Below are 11,429 nucleotides of genomic sequence, written 5' to 3'. Positions count from 1 at the left end.
CGCTACAAACCCTGGCTGTTCCAAATCTGCTTTCCTATGTGACTGTACTAACACACTTATTTTTTTTTTTTTTTTTTTTTTTTTTTTGAGACGGAGTTTCGCTCTGTTGCCCAGGCTGGAGTGCAGTGGCGCAGTCTCGGCTCACTGCAAGCTCCGCCTCCCGGGTTCACGCCATTCTCCTGCCTCAGCCTCTCTGAGTAGCTGGGACTACAGGCGCCCGCCACCACGCCCGGCTAATTTCTTTTTTGTATTTTTAGTAGAGACGGGGTTTCACTGTGGTCTCGATCTCCTGACCTCGTGATCCGCCCGCCTCGGCCTCCCAAAGTGCTGGGATTACAAGCGTGAGCCACCGCGCCCGGCCTTATTTTTTAAAGAAGTCTTTCTACACTTCACATTTTATCTCAATTAACTATGTACATGTCTGTTTTACCAGAAACCATGTCTCATTCATTTTTATGTCAGTGCTTATACAATAGTTGGAACATATTAGATGCTTCATAAAATTAATTCATTTATAAATTCATATACTTATGTATTAAATGAGAACCTATTATATATGAGTCCCTATACTAGGTGTTGACTAGGTACCTGTCACAGTCTCCAAAACTCTATAGCTACTTTAGCTAGCTTTCTGTTATTAATACACTGACCAACATAAGATGCAACTATTCTGTCAAACCATTAAGAAAAAGATAAACCAAACATTTAAAAGTGGTAGTTTTCCGAGGCAGAAATGTGAATCCTGAAGCCAAATGATAAATTTATTTATTCTTTACTTTTTGTAGCATTAAAATCTTAATTGTTACTCAGATATTCTACTAGGTCTACATACATAGTTAGCTAGCCAACTAATAATCAAGTGAGTTGGTTTTTTTGTTGTTGTATCTTGGAACTTCATGAGGAGGGCCATAATGTTGATTGAAAATCAGTTTTCAATAAGGTAAACCATGGTCAATATAGCATATTGCCTTCTGTACTGGGAGGCATTATGCAAAGTGTTAGGAGCATAGCCACTGTTATCAGCCTTCCTGGGTTTAAGCTTAACAATATCCATATGACCTTGAACAAAGTACCAAGCCTCACTATGTATTTTTTGTGTTTGAGATGGAGTTTCACTCTGTCCCCCAGGCTGGAGTGTGGTGGTGTGATCTCAGCAGCTCACTGCAGCCATCCTCTCCCAGTTTAAAGTGATTCTCCTGTTTCAGCCTCCCGAGTACCTCCTGGGACTAAAGGCATGTGCCACCATGCCCTGCTAATTTTTGCCCTTTTTTTTTTTTTTTTTTTTTTTTTTAAATAGAGATGTAGTTTTGCTATGTTGGCCAGGCTGGTCTTGAACTCCTGACCTCAAGTGATCCACCCACCTCAGCCTCCCAAAGTTCTGGGATTACAGGTGTGAGCCACTGTGCCCAGCCACCTCATTATGTTTTAACATTCTCTCATATTAGGTAAAGGTTTTCATGATGCTTACTTCACAGACTTGTAAAGAGAAAATACCACATGGAATGTACCTAGAAAAGTGATCAGTACATAGTAGATACTCAATAAACTTTAGCTATCTTTATTAGCCATATATTTTTACATTGATTTTTATAAAGAATATAGATTCTGGGCTGGGTGCGGCGGCTCATGCCTGTAATCCCAGCACTTTAGGAGTCTAAGGTGGGAGGTTCACGAGGTCAGGAGATTGAGATCATCCTGGCCAACATGGTGAAACCTCCTCTGTACCAAAAACACAAAAATTAGCTGGGCGTGGTGGCATGCACCTGTAGTCCCAGCTATTTGGGAGGCTGAAGCAGGAGAATCTCTTGAACCCAGGAGGCAGAGATTGCAGTGAGCCAAGATCGCACCACTGCACTCCAGCCTGGTGACAGAGTAAGACTCTATCACAAAAAAAAAAAAAAAAAAAAATACCGATTTTGATATTCCTAGAGTTCCTCTTGATGATAGCTAGACAGTTCTTAGTTTATCAGTCACATGAAGACAGTTTATAACTAAAATTTTTATTTTGAGATACATTTAGATTCACATGAAGTTGGAAGAAATCATACAGAGAGATAATCCACATCCCTTACGTATTTCCCCCAGCAGTAACATCTTGTAAAATCATAGTACAATATCACAACCATGGCGTTGGCAATGATAACAGTTATGATGCAGTTCTGTCATTACAAAGACCCCTCATGTTGCCTTTTATAGTCACTCTCACCCACCCCAACTCCATCTCTCTGTTACCGATTCCTGTCACCCACTAATTGTTCCCCATTTCTATATTTTCACTCCGTCAGCACCAGTTGTTTAAAAGGCTGTCCTTTCTTCATTGAAGTGCTTACACAGTTTTGTCAAAATACATTTGTGCATATTTTGGTGGGTCTATTTCTGGGTTCTCTATTCTACTATATTGACCTATGGATTTACCCCTCCTTCTTAACCACATTGTCTTAATAACTGTAGCTATATAGTAGCTCTGAATACCAGGTAGAATTACTTCTCTCACTTCATTCTCCTTTTTCAAGTTGCTTTTAGCTATTGTGGGGCCTATGCCTTTCCGTATGAATTTTATGATAACTTACCTATGTCTACAAGAAAACATACTGATATTTTGATTAGTCATATTATAACTATAAATAATTTGAGGAGAATTGATAGCCTTACTATGCTGAGTTTTCCTGTTCACAAACACAATGCATTTCTTTTCTGATTTCTGTCAGCATTTTAAAATTTTCAGCATACAGATCCTATACGTGTTTAGTTAGATTTAAATCTAAGTATTTAATTTTTTATGTGCTTGTAAATGGTATTGTGTTTTTAATTTCGGTTTCTACGTGTTCAATCTTAGTATATAGAAATCCAATTAGTTTTGCGTATTGATCTTGTAGGATCCCGGAACCTCGCTGCACTCATTATTGGAGTATTTTTGTATATCCCCGGGGTTTTACTGTGTAAATAATCATGTCATCTGCAAACAAGAACAATTTTTTTTTTTTCAAATCTTTATTTCTTTTTCTTGCCTATTGCGTTGCCTAGAGTTTTCATCACTGTGTAGAATAACAGTAGTGAGAGTGAATAGGTTTGTGTTGTTCCCCATCTCAAAGGAAAAACATTGTCTTTCAATAGTAAGTATCCTATTAGCTTCTAGATATGTTGTAGATTTTTTAAACTCAAGTTTAGGAAGTTGTCTATTCTCAGTGTGCTGAGAATTTTTATAATAAATGGGTGTTGGATTTTGCCAAGTGCTTTTTTGGTGTTAACTGACATAATGAGAAGATTTTTCTTTTTTTTAGCCCATCAATACAATGAATTCCATTGATTGCTTTTTGAATGTGGGACAAGACTTGCAGACTATGATAATAAATACTTTTAAATTGTTTTAGGATAAGATGAGGTATTTCTAAATGTCTGTTGTGCAGCCATAAGATGAAGAACCAATAAAATAAATCTCTTTTAGTCATGGTATATATATAATCATTTTTATACATTGCTGAACTCGAGTGGCTGATATTTTATTGGAATTTTGCTTTCTATGTTCATATAAGATTTTGTTTCGTAGCTTTCTTTTTTTTGAACTTTTTCTGGTTTTGATGTCAAGGTAACAGAAACTGTTTCTTCCTCCTCTAGTTCTAAAAACAACTGATAAAAATTGGTTTTAATTCTTTGAATATTTGGTAAAATTTGTGAGTGATGCCATTTGGGCCTAGAGATTTCTTTTTGGGGAGCTTTTTAATTACACACTTATTTAATGGTTATGGTACCATTATAGAGCAGGCCATGTATTTCACCTTGATTGAATTTTGATTATGTTTCATGGAATTGGTCAATTCTGAGTTGTTGAATTTATGAGCATTAACTTGTGCATAGTGGCTACAGAATCTGTAGTGTATATCCAGTTTATTCCTGCTATTAGTGATTTGTGTCTTTTGTCTTCTCTGTCAGTCTTGCTAGAGGTTTATCAATATCACTGATATTTTTAAAGAAAATTATTTGGTTTTGTTGTTTTTAAGTTGTTTTCCTATTCTCTATTTTATTTTTACTATTTTCTTCCTTCTGTTTATATTGGGTTTACTCGCTTTTCTTTATCTACTTTCTTGAGATAATCAGGACAGTCTTGAGAGTTACAAGTGTTTTTATGAATAAATGCCCTGGGAGAGCAGGTGTCCACTGGGATTATCAGGCAAATTGGAGAGGGTTGTCACCCTAGTGATGACCTTAAGCTGTGCAACTGTAAGAATTAGATCCATGGCCACTTACTTGTATATCACAAGGATCCTGGAACAGGATATCTGGTCAGTCCTGGCCTTTTCACTTCTTGCATGAAGTTCCTCATTACTAATCACAAAGAGCACGAATTGTTATCCTGTGAAGTTGCATAGTCCTGTCACTCTAACACACTCAAGTTTGGTCTGCATTGTTGTTTTGGTACCAGGAGATATGGGCTAACTCTTATATTAAGATTTCAGGTATAGATGAAGAGTCAGAAATGGTAGCTAATATTTGTTGTGCCTCTGTTACTGAATATATTTAAATCTATAATTTATTCCTAATAACAATATTATGAGACAAGTATCAAATCTACATTTTGTAAACAAGGAAATTAAAGCTTGGAGAGGCTAAGTCCCTTGTATGACATATAGTAAATGGTAGAGATAGGATGTGAGGTGAGAGTTAAATGCCTAACTCTATCCTACTAAAAAGCTTTCCAGTGCAAGCTGTTTGCATCAACACCTGCTAGCTGTCATTATATACAGAGGAGGGTACTCTGATAATGTAATCAGAACTGTAGTTTCTAGAAAGGCCCTGGTGTATATTTAATCATGATGAGATATGGTGATGTTGGATTCACATATGTAGTTGTTTTGGTGAAAGAAAATAATAAATACATTTACATTGTTTTAGGAAAAAAATAGATTTGTTAAATGTCTTTTGTGCAGCCATAAGAACCAATAAAGTAATATTTAAGCTATATTACCTCAGGACAAGGAGTTGACCGTGTCCTAAACAATCCATTTTATGTTTGTGAAATATTACCAACATGTATGTACTGTTTAAACCATAATTTATACACACACAGAGTCATAGGCAATAGGCATAATCAATGACATAGCTAGACAAAATTTGGAGATTGAGATCTGAGTAAGATAATCAGTAGAGCCCAGTAGAAAATGAAGTGAAGGATTTGTATATGTAATTATACTCAGGGTCTATCAAAATGTATACAGCTTCATTTTATCTGCCTTAAAAGGAAACAAGTTATACATTTTCCTTTCTCTCATTCATGCTAAGATGTAAAAAAACAAAAACACACACATTTATTTACTTATTTACATTTAAACATTTAATCCACAGCTTTTCCCAGGAAGTGCAATCAATTGATTAATCTGTATTAAGTGCACAGAACTTACAATTCACTCATAAAAAGACAACCTAATTTTCAAATGGGCAAAGGACTTTAATAGACATTTCTCCGAAGAAGATATACAGATGGTCAATAAGCACATGAAAAGGTGCCTAGCATCACTAATTGCTGTGGTTTAGCTGTCTCCCCACCAAATCTCATCTTGAATTGTATCTCCCATAATTCCCATGTGTTGTGGGAGGGACCCAGTGGAAGATAATTTGAATCATGGGGGCGGTTTCCCCCATACTGTTCTCGTGGTAGTGCATAAGTCTCATGAGATCTGATGGTTTTATCAGGAGGTTTCCGCTTTTGCATCTCTCATTTTCTCTTGCTGCTGCCATGTAAGAAGTGCCTTTTGCCTCCCACCATGATTCTGAGGCCTCCCCAGCCATGTGGAACTGTAAGTCAAATTAAACCTCTTTTTCTTCCCAGTCTTGGGTGTGTCTTTATCAGCAGCATGAAAATGGACTAATACAGTAAATTGGTATCAGTAGAGTGGGGCACTGCTGAAAAGATACCTGAAAATGTGGAAGCGACTTTGGAACTGGGTAACAGGCAGAGGTTGGAACAGTTTGAAGGGCTCAGAAAAAGACAGGAAAATGTTGGACAGTTTGGAACTTCCTAGAGACTTGTTGAATGGCTTTGCCCAAAATGCTGATAGCGATATGGACAATAAGATCCAGGCTGAAGTGGTCTCAGATAGAGATGAGGAACTTGTTGGGGACTGGAGCAAATGTGACTCTTGTTATGTTTTAGCAAAGAGACTGGTGGTATTTTGCCCTTGCCTTAGAGATTTATGGAACTTTGAACTTGACAGAGATTATTCAGGGCATCTGGCAGAAGAAATTTCTAGGTAGCAAAGTATTCAAGAGGTGTCTTGTTGTACTGGTAAAGGCATTCAGTTTTATAAGGGAAGCAGAGCATAAAAGTTTGGAAAATTTGCAGCCTGACTATGCGATAGAAAAGAAAAACCTATTTTCTGAGGGAAAATTCAAGCCAACTACAGAAATTTGCATAAGTAGCAAGGAGCCTAATGTTAATCCCTAAGACCATGGGGAAAATGTCTCTAGGCCATGTCAGAGACCTTCATGGCAGGGCAGCCCCTCCTATCATAGGCCCAGAGGTCCAGGAGGAAAAAGTTGTTTTGTGGGCTAGGCCGAGGTTCCCTGTGCTGTGTGTAGCACAGGTCCTTGGTGTCCTGTGTCCCAGCCATTCCAGCCGTGGCTGGAAGGGGTGAATGTACAGCTTGGCCTGTGGCTTCAGAGGGTGGAAGCCTCAAACCTTGGCAGCTTCCACATGGTGTTGACCCTGCAGGTGCACAGAAGTCAAGAATTTAGGTTTGAGAATCTCTACCTAGATTTCAGATGTATGAAAACACCTGGATGTCCAGGCAAAAGTTTGGTGCAGCGGTGGGGCACTCATGCAGAGCCTTTGCTAGGGCAGTGCCTAAGGGAAATGTGGGGTTGGAGCCCCCACACAGAGTCCCTACTGGGGCACTGCCTAGTGCAGCTGTGAGAAGAGGGCCACTGTCTCCAGACCCCAGAATGGTAGATCCACCAACAGCTTGCACCAAACACCTGGAAAAGCCGCAGATACAATGCCAATCCATGAAAGCAGCCAGGAGGGAGGCTGTACTCTGCAAAGTCACAGGGGCAGAGCTGCCCAAGACCATGAGAACCCACCTCTTGTATCAGCAAGACCTGGAGTCAAAGGAGATCATTTTGGGTCTTTCAAAAAGATTTGACTTCCCCGCTGGATTTCAGACTTACGTGGGCCCTGTAACCTCTTTGATTTGGGCCAATTTCTTTCACTTATAATGGCTGTATTTACCCAATACCTGTACCCCCATTGTATCTAGGAAGTAACTAGCTTGCTTTTGACTTTGCAGGCTCATAGGTAGAAGGGACTTGCTTTGTTAATTTGAGTTATTGGGTTCACACTGAAATAAGTTAAGACTTTGAGGGACTATTGGGAAGGCATGATTTGCTTTGAAGTGTGAGGACATGAGATTCGGAGGGGCCAAGGCAGAATGATGTTGCTTGGCTCTCTCCCCACCAAATCTCAACTTGAATTGCATTTTCCAGAATTCCCATGATTTGTGGGAGGGACCCAGGGGGAGGTAATTGAATCATGAGGGCTGATCTTTCCCATGTCATTCTTGTTACAGTGAATAAGTCTCACAAGACCTGATGGGTTTATCAGGGGTTTCCACTTTTGCTTCTTCCTCATTTTCTCTTGCTGCCACTATGTAAAAAGTGCCTTTTGCCTCCCGCCATGATTCTGGGGCTTCCCCAGCCATGTGGAACTGTAAGTCCAATTAAACCTCTTTCTCTTCCCAGTCTTGGGTATGCCTTTATCAGCAGCATGAAAGTGGACTAATACATCAATCATTAGTTAAATGCAAATCAGAACCACAACGATATACCATTTCATACCCATCAGATGACTATCATCAACAAAACCCAAGAAAATAACATGTTGACAAGAGTGTAAAGAGATTGAGACCATTGTGCATTGCTAGTATAAATGGAAAATGATGTAGCCACTGTGGAAAATGTGGCAGTTCCCCCAACAAATCTAACATTAAATTACCATATGATCAGAAATTTCACTACTGTATATACACCCAGAAGAATCAAAAGTTAGGTCTTGAACAGATGCTTGTACACTGCTATTCTTAGCAGCATTATACACAAGAGTCAAAAGGTGGAATCAACCCAAGTGTCCATCAACAGATGAATAGAAGAAAAAATGGTGTGTACACACAAGGGAATATTATGTGGCCTTAAAAAGAGATGAAATCCTGGCACACTCCATGGCATGGATGAACCTTGAAGGCGTTATGCAAAGTGGAATCAGCCAGCTGCAAAAAGACAAATACTGTATAATTCCATTTATGTGAGGTACCTACAGTGGTCAAATTTCTAGTAACAGAAAATAGAATGATGGTTGTCAGGGGCTTGAAAGAGGGGAGAATGGAGAGAGATTGTTTAATGGGTATAGAGTTTCTGTTTGGGAAGATGAAAAAGTTCTAGAGAAGAATGATGGTGATGGCTGCACAACAGTGTGAATGCACTTGATGCCACTGAACTGCACACCTAAAAATGATTAAAATGGTAAATTTTGTTGTATATATTTTACCACAATTTAAAAAAATTAACATCTTTGCCTGTCTAGCACCCTCCCCTGATTCAACAGCATAAATCAACTTAGCAAACTAAAACCCAGTAAACTGATGTTTCATTTATTTCCTGCAAATGGTCTAAAAATTCTCTTTAGCATTTTATTCAGCAAATCAAGTTAGTTTGTTGGCTTGCTTCTCTACATTAAAAATAGCATGGGTTATTACTGAATGAGATAGCATGTAATGTAAATATTAAAAATAGGCACTTTTGTGCTTGGCAGTCTACTGTTTTACACGTTAGCTCATTTGTTCCTCGCCACAATTCTGTGTGATAGCTATCATTTTTGCTATGCACCAATAAGCAAACTGAGGCATGAGGTGTTTTAATACATTCCCTGAAGACAGTAAACCAGTGTATGGTGCATCTAGGATTTAAACCCAGGTAGTGTAACTCTAGAAGCATGCCACTTATTCATTATCTGATTAGTTAGCTAGTAACCATGAACGTTACTCTTGATCTTTCTGAGCTTTTGTTTTTTTTGTGTGTGTGGGTAATTTTGTTAAAAACTTTCTTACCTTTAACCACATGCCAGCAGTGTGATAAGCACTTTCATTTATTATCTCAAGCTTCTGTACCTCCAGAGCCTACAACAATGTCTGGCACATTATGTGTGTTCTATAACTTTAAATAAATGAATAATGCAGAAAGAATATGTGCTTAATAAGAAAGGAATGGAATTTATAGCCAATTCTGTGGCCAGAAGCCATTTGTATCTCCTTTGTGTGTCTAGGACCCATTGGAATGCAATGCAGCCAAGTTAATATTCAGACAAACTGCAAACTAATAAATATTAAGTTTCCCTAAGTTTTCTATTTCCTGACGGTACTTCACTGATGTCAATACTGAAATGGGCCAGCTCCACATCAGGATGTGGTTGGAAGGAAGCTGTGCACTGATCTAACAAAGAAATCTGATGAAAATATGTTTCCACTGCATTATTCAAGGTGATAGTATATAAAACTCTAAATATACAAGCATACCTCTAAATGTAATCTGAATATTAAATTTTAAATTAGTGCTGTACTTTTATCTCTAAAACGAAACTCAGAAAGGATGGCATAATTCCAAGAAAAAAAAGTTTGGAAACTTCCTTCCCATGCATTCCTTAACAACAACAACACAGGGAGGTGCTGTTTTAAAATAATTCATGGGTCAAATAGAAACTTGGTGGATGTTGGTCACTGTTTTGGTGTAGTCTGTGGAATGGGTCAAAGGAGGACAGTTTTCACACTGAAGGAAAAAGATGAGTATTCTTTTCTTGATGGTAAGGCTAATGAAAAGTAAATGGAGAAATAAGGCAATTTTGTCTCACTTCACACCAGAAGTGTGAAAGGACACATAGACAATCAGACTAAAAATAAATGTTTTGTTTTAAGTAACCAGATACTTGAGGCAAAAGCAATTCTTTGTACCTTCCTGTGTGTAAAATTATCTATCTCATTCACGTAAAATTGGTTTTGTTACCATTATCGAGATACTTACAAAGCAATGGTTTTTATTTTCAGGAGAATAGTGAGTTCATTTCTATTTATTTGTTGTTTAGTTGGTTGGTTGACTGTTATGAGGGAGCAGGTGGGAAGGCTGGCTAGATAATTGTCCCAATGAATTACTTTTCTCCAGTGTGTAGGGTTGCTCTAAATAAGGAGAGTAGAGTGATCAGGCAAGTTACCAGAGTTGCCTGCTTCCCAGGTAATAAACTTCAAATCTGACAAATAGCCATGGGCATTTCATTCTTAATGCCACCAAAATGAATGGTGTCTCTCTAGTTTATTGGATGTTCTACATTAAAAAATTAGACAGAATGTGAGCATAGCTTTAAATTATTAAAATGGAGAAGGTTTATGTTCATACCTTGTGTCAACTGGTTTACAGGATGCATTCTAAAACATGTGAAAAACAGAATGTAGCAAAGTAATCATGCTAGTGGTCAAGGGAGATTTTGCTTAAGTTGTGTTTTTGTAATTTGTATAAAAATTTAATCTATATGTTATGTTGACTAAAATAAACTAGAAATAATTAAAAATCATACATACTATGTGATTATACATTTAGACATTTACACTTGTGTGTGTGTTTGGGGAAAAAGACTACAGGTAAATACATCCATATTAGTAGTATTTCTGGATTGTAGAATTATGGTATTTTTTTCTTTGTACACTTCAGATTTACAAAACACTGGATAAGCAGGAAGAATTACTTTTATAATCAGCTATGACGGTAAGTTTGTTTGAGGTGCAGGCTCATTTTTCCCATGTAACAAAGGAGTGGGCCTTGACTCAATCAGAGCTAAGTGTTGTTTTTGTTTTAACTTGCATCAATCTGTTTATTTCATTTATATGAAGAGCACAAGGCATGTCCAAGGTTCATAAAAAGCAAATAAAATAATTGCCCTTTACTCACCTTGCTCTCAATTCAACAAACTAAAAAGAAAGGATATTTATTGTGAAAGGCATGATTATCTATTCTACAAATGTATATTGAGAATATAGCATGTGCAAGGAATTATTCTAGGTGAAACAGGGAATACAGCACTGAAAAAAACCAAAACAACTTCCTTTATAAAGCTTACATTCTAACGAGAGGAGAAGACATTAGAGCACCAACTGCATATTATGCTAGAAGATAATACATGCCATGGAGATTACAAAAAATAAAACTGAGTACAGGAAATGATTTTAGAAAGGAGTGAAATTTTAAAATGGCTAGTTGCTAGTCAGGGTAAGCTTTATTGAGATGATATTTGTTTTTTCTTTTTTGGTAACATTTTTACAGCTTTATGTTTAATGAATATCAAACATACTGTCAATATTTAAAGTGTAAATGAGATGAATTTAACATATACATGTGCCCAT

The sequence above is a fragment of the Hylobates moloch genome, unplaced genomic scaffold (genome assembly GCF_009828535.3).
Source record: "Hylobates moloch isolate HMO894 unplaced genomic scaffold, HMol_V3 SCAFFOLD_11, whole genome shotgun sequence".
NCBI lineage: Eukaryota > Metazoa > Chordata > Mammalia > Primates > Hylobatidae > Hylobates > Hylobates moloch.
Note: the sequence above shows the minus strand (reverse complement) of the source record.